The sequence below is a fragment of the Saccopteryx leptura genome, chromosome 6 (assembly GCF_036850995.1).
Source record: "Saccopteryx leptura isolate mSacLep1 chromosome 6, mSacLep1_pri_phased_curated, whole genome shotgun sequence".
Classification (NCBI taxonomy): Eukaryota; Metazoa; Chordata; class Mammalia; order Chiroptera; family Emballonuridae; genus Saccopteryx; species Saccopteryx leptura.
This window is the reverse complement of record NC_089508.1, coordinates 54,761,200-54,778,691: the sequence shown is the minus strand read 5'-3', so window position 1 is coordinate 54,778,691 and position 17,492 is coordinate 54,761,200. Positions and strand designations below refer to the sequence as shown.

Here is a 17,492-nt window from a genome sequence, read left to right as displayed (position 1 = left end):
GGAGGATGATTTGACTTTGGGTGATGGGTATAAAACATAATCAACTGTTCAAATGATGTGGAGAGGTTTACCCAAAATCTATATACTCTAGTTGATCAACGTAACCCTGTTAAATTTAATTTTCTAAATAAATAAAAATAATTATTAAAATTTAAAAAAAGAATATGTTTCCAGGTGATGCTGGTCGAGGAACCACACTTTGAGAAGTATTGCTCCAAAATGACCCTATTCTCCCACTTCACTAACCAGCACACACTGTTTTGATGTATTAGTCTTTTCACAAGCTGTGCTCAATTCTCTCCCTGCTTAACCATGTTTCCCCTAAACACTTTCTCGTCTACCCAAATCATACCCATTCTTTTATTAAAAACTGATTTTAGGGAGAAAGGAAGGGGGAAGAAGGCAGAGCTGAAGGGGGGCATGGAGAGAGGGAGGAAGGGGGAGGTAGGGAGAGAGGAAGGGGGAGGAGGGAGAAAGGAAAAGGGAAGGAGGGAGAGAAGAAGAGAGAGAGAGAAACATCAATTTGTTGTTCTACTTATTCATGCATTCACTATTGTATGTGCTCTGACCCGGGATCAAACCCACAACCTCAGCACATTGGGAGAATGCTCTAACCAACAGAGCTACCAGGCCAGGGCTATATCCATCTTTTTAAGGCTGTTGTTCTTAACACTGCCTGTACATTACAATCAGCTGAGAAAGCTGTGAAAAACTATAAATGCACCACCCATCAGATTCTAATTCAACTGATCCTGGAAAAAGTTTCCCCATTTGATTTTGATAAGCAGCCAGAATTGAGATCAATCACTTTACTTTCAATCTCCTTCCCAGAAGAATTATGAACACTCACTGAATTTTCTCCCCTCTAAACTCCTATAGTGTTCCCAGCTTATATCACCAAGTTTGCACTTAGTTACATAACAAACTGTATTCTTTGTACCTTTCATTTTAAGTCTTGTTTCTCTAATTTAGTCTGTGGTCATATCTTCAATTTTTATATTCCTAGAGCACGAGTATGGTAATGAATATACAATAGGAGCTCTGTGGTTATATTTTCATTGATTGTGAATTCAAAACAGAATTCAGCCTGACCAGGCGGTGGCGCAGTGGATAGAGCGTCGGACTGGGATGCAGAGGACCCAGGTTTGAGACCCCGAGGTTGCCAGCTTGAGCGTGGGCTCATCTGGCTTGAGCAACCAGCTTGGACCCAAGGTCACTGGCTCAAGCAAGGGGTTACTTAGTCTGCTGAAGGCCCACGGTCAAGGCACATATGAGAAAGCAATCAATGAACAACTAAGGTGTCGCAACGAAAAACTGATGACTGATGCTTCTCATCTCTCTCCATTCCTGTCTCTGTCCCTATCTATCCCTCTCTCTGACTCTCTCTCTTCTCTCTCTCTCTCTCTGTCCTTGTAAAACAAAACAAAAAAAACCCCAAAATTCAGAGCTTTAAAATATTTCTAATCTAAGGCCCTGACTGGGTAGTTTAGTTGGTTGGAACATTATTCTGATACACCAAGGGTTGTGGGTTTGATCCTCAGTCAGGGCACATACAAGAATCAACCAATGAATGCATAAATATGTGAAACAACAAATCTATGTTTTCTCTCTCCCTTACTCTCTCATTAAAATTAGTAAATTAATTTTTAAAATATTTCTAATCTATCCAATTCAGGAAACTATACTCTTTTAAAATACAATTTTGCAACAAACTAATTTTGTTATGGTGGGTCATTTAACTCCTTCCTGCCCCAATAAATAAATTGGAAAGAAAGATACAAATGTATCAAAATGCTGTGAATAATAATAAAATTATTAATAGCATCATAAATGGCTTCACAGTTGCTTCCTTAGATAGAGCAAATGGCCTTTTCTAAATCCATTAAGACTGTTTCAAAACAGTTAAAGAGAATCAAAGCGCACATATTTAAAGATGCTGAAGATCTGAATAGTTTTATGATTTGTTTTCTCAACAGATGTGCATCCTTCAAGCCCTGAATTCACCAGATGCACATTAATCTGCACTTTAGTTTATACATAACACTCCATTCTAGTTTTATAAATACACCACCCCAAGAAGCAGAATCCATTGTTGCTTTATGATATTAAATATTAACAGATTATCTCCACTGTGCAAAAAAAACCTCATTATGATTCATTTTAATGCAGCCACATGTGTACTTGCTAAATATAGGCTGAAATATCTTCATTATTTTTAAATTGGTGGATTTCTATCTAGAATATGAAAAATAAATCTGCTTTTAACTAGTCCTGGCCAGGTAGGATAGCTCAGTCGGTTCGAGTGTCATCCCAATATTCCAAGGTTGCAGGTTCTATCCCTTGTTAGGGCACATACAAGAATCAACCAATGAATGCATAAATAAGTGGAACAAGCCCTGGCCGGTTAGCTCAGTGTTGGACCGTCGGCCTGGCATGCAGAGTCCCGGGTTCGATTCCCAGCCAGGGCACACAGGAGAAGCGCCCATCTGCTTCTCCACCCCTCCCCCTCTCCTTCCTCTCTGTCTCTCTCTTTCCCTCCTGCAGCCAAGGCTCTGTTGGAGCAAAGTTTACCCAGGCGCTGAGGATGGCTCTGTGGCCTCTGCCTCAGGCGCTAGAATGGCTCTGATTGTGGCAGAGTGACGCCCCAGATGGGCAGAGCATCACTCCCTGGTGGGCGTGCCGGGTGGATCCCGGTCAGGCGCATGCGGGAGTCTGTCTGACTACCTCCCCGTTTCCAACTTCAGAAAAATACAAAAAAAAATAATAATAAATTTTAAAAAATAAATAAATAAGTGGAACAAGAAGTCAATGTTTCTCTCTCTCTCTCACACACATAAATAAATAAATAAAAATATGCTCTTAACAAAAGATCCACTGACACCTGGTACTTAAAGAAAAACACAACTCACTCGACACTTTAGAAATCAATTAGAAAATTCAACCAAATATTTGAATTCTAAGACAGTGGTAGTTTAACACAATTAAATTTCCTGGAATATTTACTTCTTATAAAATTATAATTTCTTCATTAACTAAAATTAACCAATTAGTGTATTATATAAGAAATATGGGGAAGGGGAGGGGCTTAAAGAGAAAATATAGGGTGACAGAAGATGACTTGACTTTGGGTGATGTGTATACAGCATAACCAATGTCTAGATGATGTGGAGATGTTTTCTCTAAATCTATGTACTCTAATTGACCAATGTCACCCTGTTAAATTTAATTGTCTAAATTAATTAATTAATTAATTTTTTAAAAATAGGGCTGAACTGGGATTCAGGAGACCTGGGTTTCAATTTGACTCATTAGCCGTACAATCTTAAGCAAGTCAGCCTCTAAATTTAAGTAGTCTCAGCTATCAAATGAAAGACTCTAACTAGACCATCTCCATATTTTCTTTTAGCTTTATAATTCCATAAACTACGAAACTTAAACATAGGCATTAACCAGATGGATCCCATTAAAGACAAAGTGAGCTTATGTATTGATTGATTTGGAGAACATCTATCTTTGGAAAAACCCAAGGGCTTTCACACAAATAGATTGTTCCTTGTGTCTGTTATTTTAACTAGATGAAAAAGCAAACATAATCCACTAAACATAGAGTTACTAAACAATTTTTACATCATACCCTAGATGACCAGAAAATCTGGTGTCACAATACCACCTAAGGTTAAGATAGTCTGGAATAACAAAGGGTGTCCTAGAAGTCCAGAACAGGACAGCTATAAAGCCAACTGAAAGAGGATTCTAGCTACCAATTACTACTTAGGCTATGTAAGAAACAGTGTATCAGGGTAGCACTTTATTGCTTTTAGAATAGATAATTCCACTCTGAGTCAGAATTGGAAATCATCAGGCAACTACAGCAGTACCCATGTACTCTTTCTACTCAATCTTTGCCAGCTCAAACTTCTGGACAGTCTTCAACAAGCGTAATAAAACACAAACACTGAAGCTCTGGCCAAGAAATCTGTACTGAAATCAAGAAACCCTGAGCAGTAATAAAATACAAATAGCAAAGAACCTTAACTCTAGTGATGGTTCAAAAATTCTGAATTTAGATCTCCTTTACCACTTGTAACTGTATGGCCAGTACCACATTTAGTTCACATTTCCTAATCTCAAAGAACTACGCACCTGTCAGTTAACACCTAGTGACTTAATATCAATATTCTTTTTAAAATATCAATCTTTTTGAAAGGGAAACTCAAGACTCTGAACAATGCTTCTAATTATATCTGAAGATGTTAGGGAAATCTCTTTTCTAAACTACCTCCACAAATTATTTTATTCATTTCAGTTTCCTTTAAAAAGTCATGACTGTGGAAAGAGCATGGACCTGGAACACTGAGGTCACCAGTTCACAACCCTGGACTTGCCCAGTCAAGGCACATACAACAAAAGTGAGGCAACTATGAGTTGATACCTCTCACTCCTCCTCCCTGTAAAACCAATAAATAAAATATAATTTTATATATTTTTTATTTGATAAATTTGGAAAGCTATAACAATACACTGTTTTTTAGATTTTTTTTTTTGAGAGAGAGAGAGAGAGAGAGAAGGAGGGGAGGAGCAGGAAGCATCAACTCCCATGTGTGCCTTGACCAGGCAAGCCCAGGTTTTGAACTGGCGACCTCAGTGTTCCAAGTTGATGTTTTACCCACTGTGCCACCACAGGTCAATAAAATCTTTAAAAATTTTTTTAGGCCCTGGCCGATTGGCTCAGGTAGAGCGTCGGCCTGGCATGCAGGGGTCCCGGGTTCGATTCCCGGCCAGGGCACACAGGAGAAGCGCCCATCTGCTTCTCCACCCCTCCCCTCTCCTTCCTCTCTGTCTCTCTCTTCCCCTCCCGCAGCAAGGCTCCATTGGAGCAAGGATGGCCCAGGCGCTGGGGATGGCTCCTTGGCCTCTGCCCCAGGCGCTAGAGTGGCTCTGGTTGCGACAGAGCGACGGCCCGGAGGGGCAGAGCATCGCCCCCTGGTGGGCAGAGCATCGCCCCTGGTGGGTGTGCCAGGTGGATCCCGGTCGGGCGCATGCGGGGAGTCTGTCTGACTGTCTCTCCCCGTTTCCAGCTTCAGAAAAATACAAAAAAAAAAAAAAAATTTTAAATAAAAAAAATCATGCCTGGGTTGAAGTGAGAGGAAGGGATTAACTGGCAGAGCCCAGAGGATTTTTAAAAGAGTGAGAATACTCTATATGACATATATTAATGGATAAATGTTATTACACATGTTTTTCAAACCCACAGAATGTATAATAACACAAAGACAGAAACCTAAGTTAGATTATGAACTCTGGGTGATTATGCATCAATACAGATTCACCCATTATAACACAGCCATTTTTAACAATAAAAGTGAGCAAAATCAAATAACACAAATTTTACACTTGTTAAGCTGGACTTTGGTAAAGTTAGAAACACTGTACTAGATTAGAAGACACTTCTATACTATAGTATTGAAGACACTGTTAAGAGAATAAAGACATAAGCCACAAACTGGAAAAAAAAAAATTTGCAAAACACATATCTGATAAAGGATTTGTATCCAAAACATACAAAAAAACCCCATTTAAAACTCAACAATAAGAAACAACCCAATCTAATAACGAGCGAAAGATCTGAACAGAACCTCATCAAAGAAGATATATAGATTGGTAAATAAGAATATGAGGCCCTGGCCGGTTGGCTCAGTGGTAGAGCGTCAGCCTGGCATGCAGGAGTCCCGGGTTCGTTTCCCGGCCAGGGCACACAGGAGAAGTGCCCATCTGCTTCTCCACCCCTCCCCCTCTCCTTCCTCTCTGTCTCTCTCTTCCCCTCCCACAGCCAAAGCTCCATTGGAGCAAAGTTTGCCCGGGCACTGAGGATGGCTCTGTGGCCTCTGCCTCAGGCGCTAGAGTGGCTCTGGTCATGGCAGAGCATCGCCCCCTGGTGGGCATGCCGGGTGGATCCCGGTCAGGCGCATGCGGGAGTCTGTCTGGCTGCCTCCCCGTTCCCAACTTCAGGAAAAAAAAAGAATATGAAAAGGTGCTCAACACTGTTAAGTAATTACGGTATTGCAAATTAAACCACCTATCAGAATGGCTGAAATACAAAAAAAAACTGATAATACCAAATACTGGCCATGCTGTGGAGCAACACAAATGCTTATTCATTGCTGATGGGAATGCAAAATAGCACAAACACTTTGGAAGACAGTTTGGCAGTTTCTAACAAAATTAATGTCTTATTATAACATCCTGCAATCATGTTCCTAGATATTTACCAAAAATGTTAAAAGCCTATATCTACACATAACCTTGCAAATGCCCGTTTATAGCAGCTTTATTCATAATTTCCAAAAAATGGAAGTAGCCAAGATGTCCTTCAATAGGTGAAGGGATAAACAATGGTGGCATATCCATATAATGGAAAATTACTGAGCAATAAAAGGAAAAGAGCTAACAAGCCACAAAAAACACATAGAGAAAACTTAAATGCATATTGCCAAGTGAAAGAAACCAGTCTAAAAAGGCTACATACTATATGACTCCAACTATATGAAATTTTGGAAAAGACAAAACTATATAGAGACAGTAAAAAGGTTTCCAGAAGTTCTGGGGGAGAAAGAAGAGGACTGAATAGTTAAAACAAAATTTTTAGGGTGGTAAATCTTATTCTGTATGAAACTGTAATGATAATTGTAATTATGCATTTGTTAAAACCCACAGAACTAGGCCCTGGCCGGTTGGCTCAGTGGTGGAGCATTGGCCTGGCGTGCAGGAGTCCCAGGTTTGATTCCCGGCCAGGGCACATAGGAGAAGCGCCCATCTGCTTCTCCACCTCTCCCCCTCTCTGTCTCTCTCTTCCCCTCCCGCAGCCAAGGCTCCATTGGAGCAAAGTTGGCCCAGGCGCTGAGGATGGCTCTATGGCCTCTGCCTCAGGCGCTAGAATGGCTCTGGTTGCAACAGAGCAACGCCCCAGATGGGCAGAGCATCGCCCCCTGGTGGGCATGCTGGGTGGATCCCGGTCAGGCACATGCGGGAGTCTGACTGCCTCCCCGTTTCCAACTTCAGAAAAATACAAACACAAAAAAAAAAAAAAAAAAAAAAAACTAAAAAAACCCCACAGAACTATACAACACAGAGTGAACCTTAATGAAAACTATGGATCATAGTTAATAATGACATATAATATAGGCAATATTGGTTTATTAATTGTAATATACTACACTAATATAAGTTTTTACTAATGGGGAAATGAGTTTGGGGGATTACGTGAATATGAGAGACATGAAATTCTAGCTACTCAATTATTCTGTAAATCTAAAACTGTTCAAAATAAGTCAATTTTTTAAAAATTGGGAATTCATAATCCTTAAAAGTAGATGCACTATTGCTACTTTACAGAAATTCTATTAAGAAATTAAATAAAATCAAAGTTAAATTTAAATAAAAAATAATTTAACTTTAATCTTTTTTTCTTGTTTCTTTTTTACAGAGACAGAGAGAGAGAGTCAGAGAGGGATAGACAAGGACAGACAGACAGAAACGGAGAGATGAGAAACATCAATCATTAGTTTTTCGTTGCGCGTTGCAACACCTTAGTTGTTCATTGATTGCTTTCTCATATGTGTCTTGACCACGGGCCTTCAGCAGACCGAGTAACCCCTTCCTTGAGCCAGCGACCTTAGGCTCGAGCTGGTGAGCTTTTGCTCAAACCAGATGAGCCCGTGCTCAAGCTGGCAACCTTGGGGTCTCGAACCTGGGTCTTCCGCATCCAGTCCGACACTCTATCCACTGTGCCACCACCTGGTCAGGCTCTCCTTGCCTTTTTCCTGGCATTGGTCACACTGCTCATACCCCAGCTCCCTAGCACCTACAGTATTTCCCCATGTATAAAACGCACATTTTGGGGGAAAAATTTGGGGTCTAAAAACTGGGTGCATCTCATACATTGGTTGCAGATTTTTTTACTTGCATATCCCGTTTTTGCATGCTTGTTTTTGTGCTCACTGTTGAAGACAGTGATTCGTCATCAGACACAGATGAGGACACACTAATGGATGGGAGTTCTGACAATGATGAGGGGTTGTATGATAAATAAAACTTGAGTTCAATAACTTTATGTAATATTTCTTTTTTCAAATTTCAAGCCCCAAAATTAAGGTGCGTCTTATATATGGGAGCGTCTTATACACGGGGAAATACAGTAGATCAGAGAGTGACAGCTAGGAAATGGGAGAGATATCCATCTGGGAGGCTGCTGGATCCATTATGGTTAGCAATTTAGCCTGAAGAACTAAAATGAGATCTGGTAATTATCATGGACACTTAAGCATATGTGTGCATACACCCCCAAAAATTTAAAACATTTTCACATCATTCATTAATGCCAATAAGTAAGTGTATTTATAAATTCAAGGGGGCTGTAATGTATATTTTCTTACACAGGCTCAAGTACTCTACACCTCTTTTTGTAGTTTGAAGAGTCAGAATGCATAAGCTACAGAAATCAAAGTGGGTCCAATGCTGGTAATCCCTAGAAATTATGTGGCATTTTGATGGACACATCAAACTGTAGCACTGTGACAGGCTTATCCAGCACTCAAAGGTGTAGCACCAAGTTCTTTTTAATGGCCAGGGAAATGGCTACCTGTTCACTCAGTTTCTCTGGTAAAGGAAAAAACAAGAGAATACCCCTTTCCCTGGTATATTAATGCCTCCATTGTGATGGGTAAGCTGTTAATGAAGAACAATTCCCATCCCTGATACCCTGATACCCAGGCCCTATCATAACTACACTACACACTCAGCACTGCTGGTAACTAACAGACTACAGTAGTGTAGGGGCAGTCCATCTGTTTACCTACATCACCAGAACTCTCCTGCTGAAAACAAAGTATGGCTCCCTTCTATCCAGATGGCTCTCTCTTCATTCCATTTCTGGGATATCACACCAGTTCTACTTACAGTTTCTCAAAGATGCCTGGGTCTTTCTGGTCCATGTCACATGTCAACTACTGTAACCTGAACAAGTTATGGTATTTTCCAGCTCAGTAAACCCAAAAGCCTGGCACCAGGATTTATTAAGATCCAAACTGAAAAGTGACAAGTATGTGCCCTATGAACCGTACAGTAGTACAATTTAGCTGAAAACTACATTAACTGGCATGAGGTCAAGTAAAACTCACTACCGAAACACTAAATTTAGGTGAACTTATCACTAAACAAAAAATCTCCAGCAGCTTCTATTCTGGTTGTGACATCAAAGGGAAAAAAAGATTGATTCTACATCTCCACAATCTATTTTCTTAACAACTTCCACCAGGAGTGAACTATAGTGAAACAGTAATGATAAGAATGATTTATTGGTGGGAGGGAGTAAAGAGGGACAAATATATGATGATGGAAAATGATTTGACTTTGGGTGATGGGTACACAACATAATCAACAGTTCAAATTCTATAAAAAATGTTTACCTAAAACCTAAGTACTCTTTTTTTTTTTCCTGACAGAAACACACAGAGAGTCACAGAGAGGAACAGATAGGGACAGACAGGCAGGAAGGGAGAGAGATGAGAAGCATCAATTCTTCGTTGTGGCTCCTTAGTTGTTCATTGATTGCTTTCTCATGTGCCTTGACTAGGGGGGCTACAGCAGAGGAAGTGACCCCTTGCTTAAGCCAGCAACCTTGAGCTCAAGCCAGAGATTTTGGGTTTCAAATCAGTGACCTTTGGGCTCAAGCGGGGACCCTCTCTTAAGGTAATGAGCCCATGCTCAAGCCAGATGAGCCTACATTCAAGCCGGTGACCTTGGGGTTCGAACCTGGGTCCTCCGTTTCCCATTTCAATGCTCTATCCACTGCACCACCACTTGGTCAGGCTGTACTCTTATTGATCAATATCACCCTGTTAAATTTAATATTCTAAATAAAATTAAAGAAGAAAAAAGAATGGTTTATTAAGGAGCATTTGAAATCTTGCTCCCTGCCATTATGTCTTCAGTTTCGCTACATAAACTCAAAATTTCTATTAAAAAAAAAAAGGCCTAACCTGTGGTGGCACAGTGGATAAAGCGTTGACCTGGAATGCTGAGGTTGCTGGTTCCAAACCCTGGATTTGCTCAGTCAAGGTACATATGAAAGTTGATGCTTCCTGCTCTTCTGCCCTTTTCTCTCTCTCTCTCTAATGAATAAAGTCTTTTAAAAAATTTCATTAAAAAAAAGAATGGTTTATTAAGTGAATGATGACAAAGGATGAAGGTACATTAAGCTACCCAATGCTTTATATCTGAGAAAACAATTGCTTTTAACCAATGTGTGTGATGTTTCTATGTAACTCAGTCTAAAAATACAAGTATTTTTAGTTACGTTTACTGACATAGCTGAAATTATATAACCTAAATCTGAGGATTTTTATTTTTGAAAAATAATCTGATAAATTCAAACCACAAAACATGAAGGGGGCCTGACCAGATGGTGGCGCAGTGGATAGAGCATTGGACTGGGATGCGGAAGGACCTAGGTTCGAGACCCCGAGGTCGCCAGCTTGAGCGCGGGCTCATCTGGCTTGAGCAAAGAGCTCACCAGCTTAGATCCAAGGTTGCTGGCTCCAGCAGGGGGTTACTTGGTCTGCTGAAGGCCAGCGGTCAAGGCACATGTGAGAAAGCAATCAATGAACAACTAAGAAGTTGCAAAACGCGCAACGAGAAACTGATGATTGATGCTTCTCATCTCTCTCCGTTCCTGTCTGTCTGTCCCTGTCTATCTCTGCCTCTGTAAAAAAAAAACAAAAAACAACAAAACAAACAAACAAAAAAACATGAAGGGGTGAGAGACTAAGAAATCTGAAACAGATGGTGCCTAATTTTTTTCCCCACATCCAACCTGAATACAATCCTAATAATGTCAAAATCCAATTTAGCTCTCCAAATAAGTAATCTCCCAAATTGAAAATGGTGATTCTGAAATAAATTCATTATTTTTTTCTCCCAGCTTCTCAAAGTTTTTATATGTGACAGAAATGAGCAGAGAGAACCTGACCAGGTGGTGGAGCAGTGGATAGAGCGTCGGACTGGGATGCGGAAGGACCCAGGTTCGAGACCCCGAGGTCACCAGCTTGACCATGGGCTCATCTGGTTTGAGCAAAGCTCACCAGCTTGGACCCAAGGTCACTGGCTTGAGCGGGGGGGAGGGTTACTCAGTCTGCTTAAGGCCCGCGGTCATGGCACATATGAGAAAGCAATCAATGAACTAGGGTGTCGCAACGAAAAACTGATGATTGATGCTTCTCATCTCTCTCCGTTCCTGTCTGTCTGTCCCTATCTATCCCTCTATCTGACTCTCTCTCTGTCCCTGTAAAAAAAATGAATAAATAAATAAATAAATAAAATTGAGAAATGAGCAGAGAGACAATTAGATGTTTAAAAAAATATTGTTCCACAAATTGTAAAATTCTTTCATGACACTCTACTTCCACTTATCTAAAGCCATTGAAGGACTTTCTGTCAAGATTGGTGATATTTAAATCTGTCCATGGCTCTGACTGGGTAGTTCAATTGGTTAAAGAATCGTCTTGACACACCAAGGTTGTGGATTCGATCCCCAGTCAGGGCACATTCAAAAGTCAACCAAGAATGCATAAATACATGGAACAACAAATCAATGTGTTTCTGTCTCTATCTCCCTTCCTCTCTCCTTAAAACTAAATAAGGCCCTGGCCAGTTGGCTCAGTGGTAGAGCATCGGCCTGGCATGCAGGAGTCTCGGGTTCGATTCCCGGCCAGGGCACACAGGAGAAGCACCCATCTGCTTCTCCACCCCTCCCCCTCTCCTTCCTCTCTGTCTTTCTCTTCCCCTCCCACAGCCGAGGCTCCATTGGAGCAAAGTTGGCCCAGGCGCTGAGGATGGCTCTGTGGCCTCTGCCTCAGGCACTAGATGGCTCTGGATGCAACAGAGCAATGCCTCAGAGGGGCAGAGCATCGCCCCCTGGTGGGCATGCCGGGTGTATCCCAGTCAGGCGCATGCGGGAGTCTGTCTGGTTGCCTCCCCGTTTCCAGTTTCAGAAAAATGCAAAAGAAAAAAAAAAGTAAATAAATAAAAAAAATTTTAAACATCTATGATATCAGCCTTTTTTTCTGTATACAATGATTATTTCCCCGTATTACAGAAGATTACTTTTTTAAAATTGCTTTAAATTGAAATAAGCTTTGGGCCTAACCAGGCGGTGGCGCAGTGGACAGAGCGTCGGACTGGGATGCGGAGGACCAAGGTTCGAGACCCCGAGGTCGCCAGCTTGAGCGCAGACTCATCTGCTTTGAGCAAAAGCTCACCAGCTTTGATCTAAAGTCGCTGGCTCGAGCAAGGGGTTACTCGGTCTGCTGTAGCCCCACAGTCAAGGCACATATGAGAGGGCAATTGATGAACAACTGAGGTGTCGCAACAAAAAACTGATGATTGATGCTTCTCATCCCTCTCCGTTCCTGTCTGTCCCTATCTATTCCTCTCTATCTCTGTAAAAAAAAAAAAAAAAAAAAAAAATTAAAATTAAAATTAAAACAGAAATAAGCTTTGGATAAATACTTATTTGGTTGGAGTAAAGTAAAGCACTGCCAGGCATTTTAAAAACATTTCCACAGTAACTTTCACTCCTGATTTGGGAGCACCAGTAAAATTAACTGTTCTTTGTTCCTTATTTGATTCTAGTAAATGGTATATAAACCTTCCCAATCTCTCCTTAAACTTTCTGAGTTCATCCAAGAGATGGATATTAAAGGAAGGTTTAGTCATTTTTAGATTTCCTGACAAGCAAATTCCATAACTGACAACTGCAAAGATCTTTGGAACAGTCACATATATTGAGTGGAAAAGGTCACTAAGAAAAGTGTCATCTCTAACAATCTCTATTGTTACTCTAACACAGGGGTCCCCAAACTGCGGCCCCCTGAGGCCATTTATCCGGCCCCCACCGCACTTCCAGAAGGGGCACCTTTTTCATTGGTGGTCAGTGAGAGGAGCATAGTTCCCATTGAAATACTGGTCAGTTTGTTGATTTAAATTTACTCGTTCTTTATTTTAAATATTGTATTTGTTCCGGTTTTGTTTTTTTACTTTAAAATAAGATATGTGCAATGTGCACAGGGATTTGTTCATATTTTTTTTTATAATCTGGCCCTCCAACAGTCTGAGGGACAGTGAACTGGCCCCCTGTGTAAAAAGTTTGGGGACCCCTGCTCTAACAGCTAGTATCCTTCCATACCAAAACACATGGTTTATTAAAGTTTTATGAGAAGACAGTGGAAAAATGGGAGTTTCTGATAGCTTTACCACCAAAGCAAGATAATACACCCTCAAATTTTAGATTTGAAGGTGTTGAAAAAAATGATCCACGAAAACACAGCTAAAAGCTTAAAGAGCCTGACCAGGCAGTGGCGCAGTGGATAGAGTGTCAGTCTGGGAGGCAGAGGACCAGGTTTGAAACCCCAAGGTTGTCAGCTTGAGTGTTGGCTCATCTGGCTTGAGCACAGGCTCACCAGCTTTAGCGCAGGGTTGCTGACTTGAGCCTGGGATAATAGATATGATCCCATGGTTGCCAACTTGAGCCCCAAGGTCACTGGCTCAGATGGAGCCCCCTGGGTCAAGGCATATATGAGAAAACAATCAATGAACAACAAAGGTGCTACAACTATGAATTGATGCTTCTCATCTCTCACCCTTCCTGTCTGTCCCTGTCTGTCCCTCTCTCTCTCTCTTTAAAAAAAAAAAAAAAAAAAAAAAAAAAGCTTAGCCTGACCAGGCGGTGGCGCAGTGGATAGAGCGTCGGAATGGGATGTGGAAGACCCAGGTTCGAGACCCCGAGGTTGCCAGCTTGAGCGCGGGCACATCTGGTTTGAGCAAAAGCTCACCAGCTTGGACCCAAGGTCGCTGGCTCGAGCAAGGGGTTACTCGGTCTGCTGAGGGCCCACAGTCAAGGCACATATGAGAAAGCAATCAATGAACAACTAAGGTGTTGCAACGAAAAACTGATGATTGATGCTTCTCATCTCTCTCCGTTCCTGTCTGTCCCTATCTATCGGTCTCTCTTACTCTGTCTCTGTAAAAAAAAAAAAAAAAAAAGCTTAAAGATACACTAAAGACTTCACACCTTTTTAAAAAGCCATTTAGAAAGGTGAATAACCCTACAAAAAGCTACAATTTCCAAAATACAATTTCAACTTAAAAAAGTACAGATACTTCATTAATCATTTTAAATACCTGTATATACATCCATGTATCAATTTGACCAATATTATTTAGTATATAGCTACAATGACGGATAAAACTTAAAATATTATTTCTACCTCAAGAAGCATGCTACAGTTAGAGACTTTTATCAGAGGTTTTATGGGGTTTTTATTATTGATTGATTTTAGAGAAAGAAGAAGGGAGAGAGTGAGCGAGAGACAGGAACATTGATCTGTTCCTACATGTGCCCTGATTGAGGATCCAACCAGTAACTGCTGTGCTTCTGGACAATCTAACCAACTGAGCTATCCAGCTAGGGTCAGAATTTTAATATTTTTTAAATTTCTATCCTGTAGAGACACAGAGAAAAATATATTTGAAATTGTTTCTCTAAATGAGTTCAGATCTATAAACCTCTCTAAAAACTGATATTTTTATTACAAACTTAGTTCCTACTTTTCATACACAAGAAACTATTATTAAAGCAAGATGTTTGGTTCTTATCCTTTGAATATAAAGCACATTTAAAAATTTAAAAGTACCAACTACAAGTTTCATCAGAAAGCAAACTATATTAGTTGAAAATCTGACATAATGTTACACATAACTATCATTTTTAAACTATAAAAAAAAACCAAATTATAAAGACTTTATGTTCCTGAGATTTATTCTATTCTCCCATCATGAATGATTTAAAAGGAGAAATTCATTCCATCGTCATTTATTTTACAGATTGTACATAAAAATTCTGTAAGTTTTACTAATAGTTTAAATCTAATTAAGATAAATCATGCCACTGATGTTGATTTTAATCTTAAATTACAACTACTTTCTATTTTATGCCCCAATTTCAATTCTCTTCAGAGACATGGGACATTAATTAAAATTTACATAAATTACTTTTTAAATGTTTTCTTATCAATCCTACTATACAGATCACAAATCTGAGAAAACATTTGAAACATTAGTCTTTTGAATAAATGCACATATTCTGCTTTAATTTTAAGAGTTTTAAGAAACTAGTGATAACTTAATTTCAAACCACTTATGATCAATTTTTATAAATCACTGAAAGTCCTGTAGTACACATGTTTTGGAATATTATCCAATTACCTTCCTAATGCAAACCTCATTCCACAAAACTGGGCTATGTTAGCTGTGTAAGATTAATGGTAATTCATCTTTCAATTAGAAGGTGATTCCATCTCAAGTGGGCTGTTATTTAAACATATTACCCCCATTTCAATACTGGTGAGAATTTTAACTCATTTTACTTATGAAGAAAATTAATCTTTGGTAAATTCCATGACTTGCTCAAGGTCACCAACTAGTGAGTGGCAGTCTGGGTTCAATCCCGGATTTACCTACCTCAAAGCCAAAACTTCCCCTGGCCACAATTATCTCCTTAAAAGATTAAGAGACAGGCTGAAAAGCAGATAATCCTGTCTCTCTGAAAATATCTATTCTAAGACATCACCCCACAGTACTTACAATTCAGTCACTGATTGAAATAAAAATGGAGAGCATCTTTCTGTTTCATTTAAATTAGGGCAGGCTTACTGGCAGGTAAAAAAGAGGTTGGAAAAGGCTTGCCTCGACATGTCTCCCCTAGACCACTATATCTATACAGTTCTCCTAGTCTACTTTTTTAATAAACATGCAAATCTACCAGACAAGGCTATGCCAAACTAGCCTATAGTTTGTTGCTTTTCAGACCTGCATTTCCTAAGATAATATGATTTAATATAAAACTGGGAGGTGTTGTTGAACATGCTATTCTTCCACTTTCCAAACATCTGAAGTATCCTTCAGAGGCAACAAACCCGGTTCCATCATCCTCTCAGGCTGTGATGCATGCCCACTTGGGGGGTACCTCTCGCGTACCACGCTGGGCAAGACCAGTAAAGGAAGAAGTGGGGGAAGCGCACGGAAGTTGGGTGAAGGGAGGTTTCCTTACCCACTCTTCTGCCCTAGCTCTGCCAAGGGCGGCTCCCCATGGTGCCCAGCAGACTCACAACCCCCACAAACCTCGAAACCCGGCTATGTCCCAGCAGAAGCGACAAGGTAAGCAGGCAATGGAAGCTTTGCCTCCAACCACTCTGCCGAGGTCCGTGCTCTCCTATTGATGCCCCGGAGGATGCTCCCCTTTCAGAGCGAGCCCTCCAGGTGGAAAACTCCCCATCCACACCCGCTGAAGTCTTTTGCATCCAAGGGGGCGCCTCGTCTGCAACCTTCCCTTCGACATCCGAAACTCTGTGCCGGCGGAGTCCACGGGTCCCCTCTCTCCACCCCCGCAAACCTCCCCAGAAACACTCGCCGTCCTGCGCCCCACCCAGGATCTCGGCGACCCCTTCCCCGACCCGGAGAAGGGCCCCCTTACAGGACCCACAGACACACACACACACAGACACACACACACACACACACACACACACACACCCTCAAGCTCCAACCTCCCGGATCCCGTCGAAGCCGGAACGAGTACCTAGTCTGGCGGTGCTCGGTGGCTGAGAAGGGGCGGGCGCGGTCCTCTTTCAGAAGCTCCGAGCGCTTCTCTTACCCACCCGCAGTGGTGGCTGCTCTCTTTCCCAGGAACCTGAGGGAGGAGAGGTGTGGGAGGGGAGGGGGAAGGCGAGGAGCGGAGGGGGGGGGGGGAGAGAGAGGCAGGAGCCGAACCGGAACTACTAGCACTGGCCCCACCCTCGGCCTGTCGCACAGCACCGGGGAGCTCTGGATAGGACAAACTTAAAGCAGGCCGCGAGAAACGGACACCACCACTTCCGGGTCATCCCCTCTACAGCCCCTCCTTAGCAACCGCGTGGGGTTGCTAAGCGGAAGTGCCTCAAAGACAACACCCCCAATTCTTCTGGGACTATCAGGAGGTAGCTCGGAGCCTGTGCTCTTCTTTGGTAATAATAACTTTCTGCCTTCTGCTCTGGTCTTGGACGTAGCACACGTTTCACAGCCAGAGTCACAAAGCCCATCCTGCTTTTCCCTTCAGCTGTACTCCTCTCCCCGTCCTCCCCCCAGTCCTTGGCCACTATACAGTATACAACTGCTTCCTCCCGCCCTGAGTCCCAGGCCGACCCATTGGCTCTTCTTAGGGCTCTCTCCCTCTGGCCCCTCGTGGGAGTTATCTTTCTGAGTTTAGCAAGCATCTCCCTCTTGTGGATTTTCAGTTGTGTTTCAATTGGTTTTTTTAAATCTTCAATGTTATGAAAGCTTTCTCATGAACTCTGTTCTCCTTTTACAACCCTTGAAAGGGAATGGTAAGGAAAGTTTTGTCT

The 17,492-nt window shown here is 41.5% G+C and overlaps 1 protein-coding gene across 2 annotated transcripts in view; it reads right to left on the bottom strand.

Annotated features, from left to right (window-relative positions):
* CSNK1G1 (casein kinase 1 gamma 1) overlaps positions 1–17,492 on the bottom strand; it is a 505,634-nt gene that overhangs the window by 199,187 nt on the left and 288,955 nt on the right. The window lies entirely within an intron of this gene.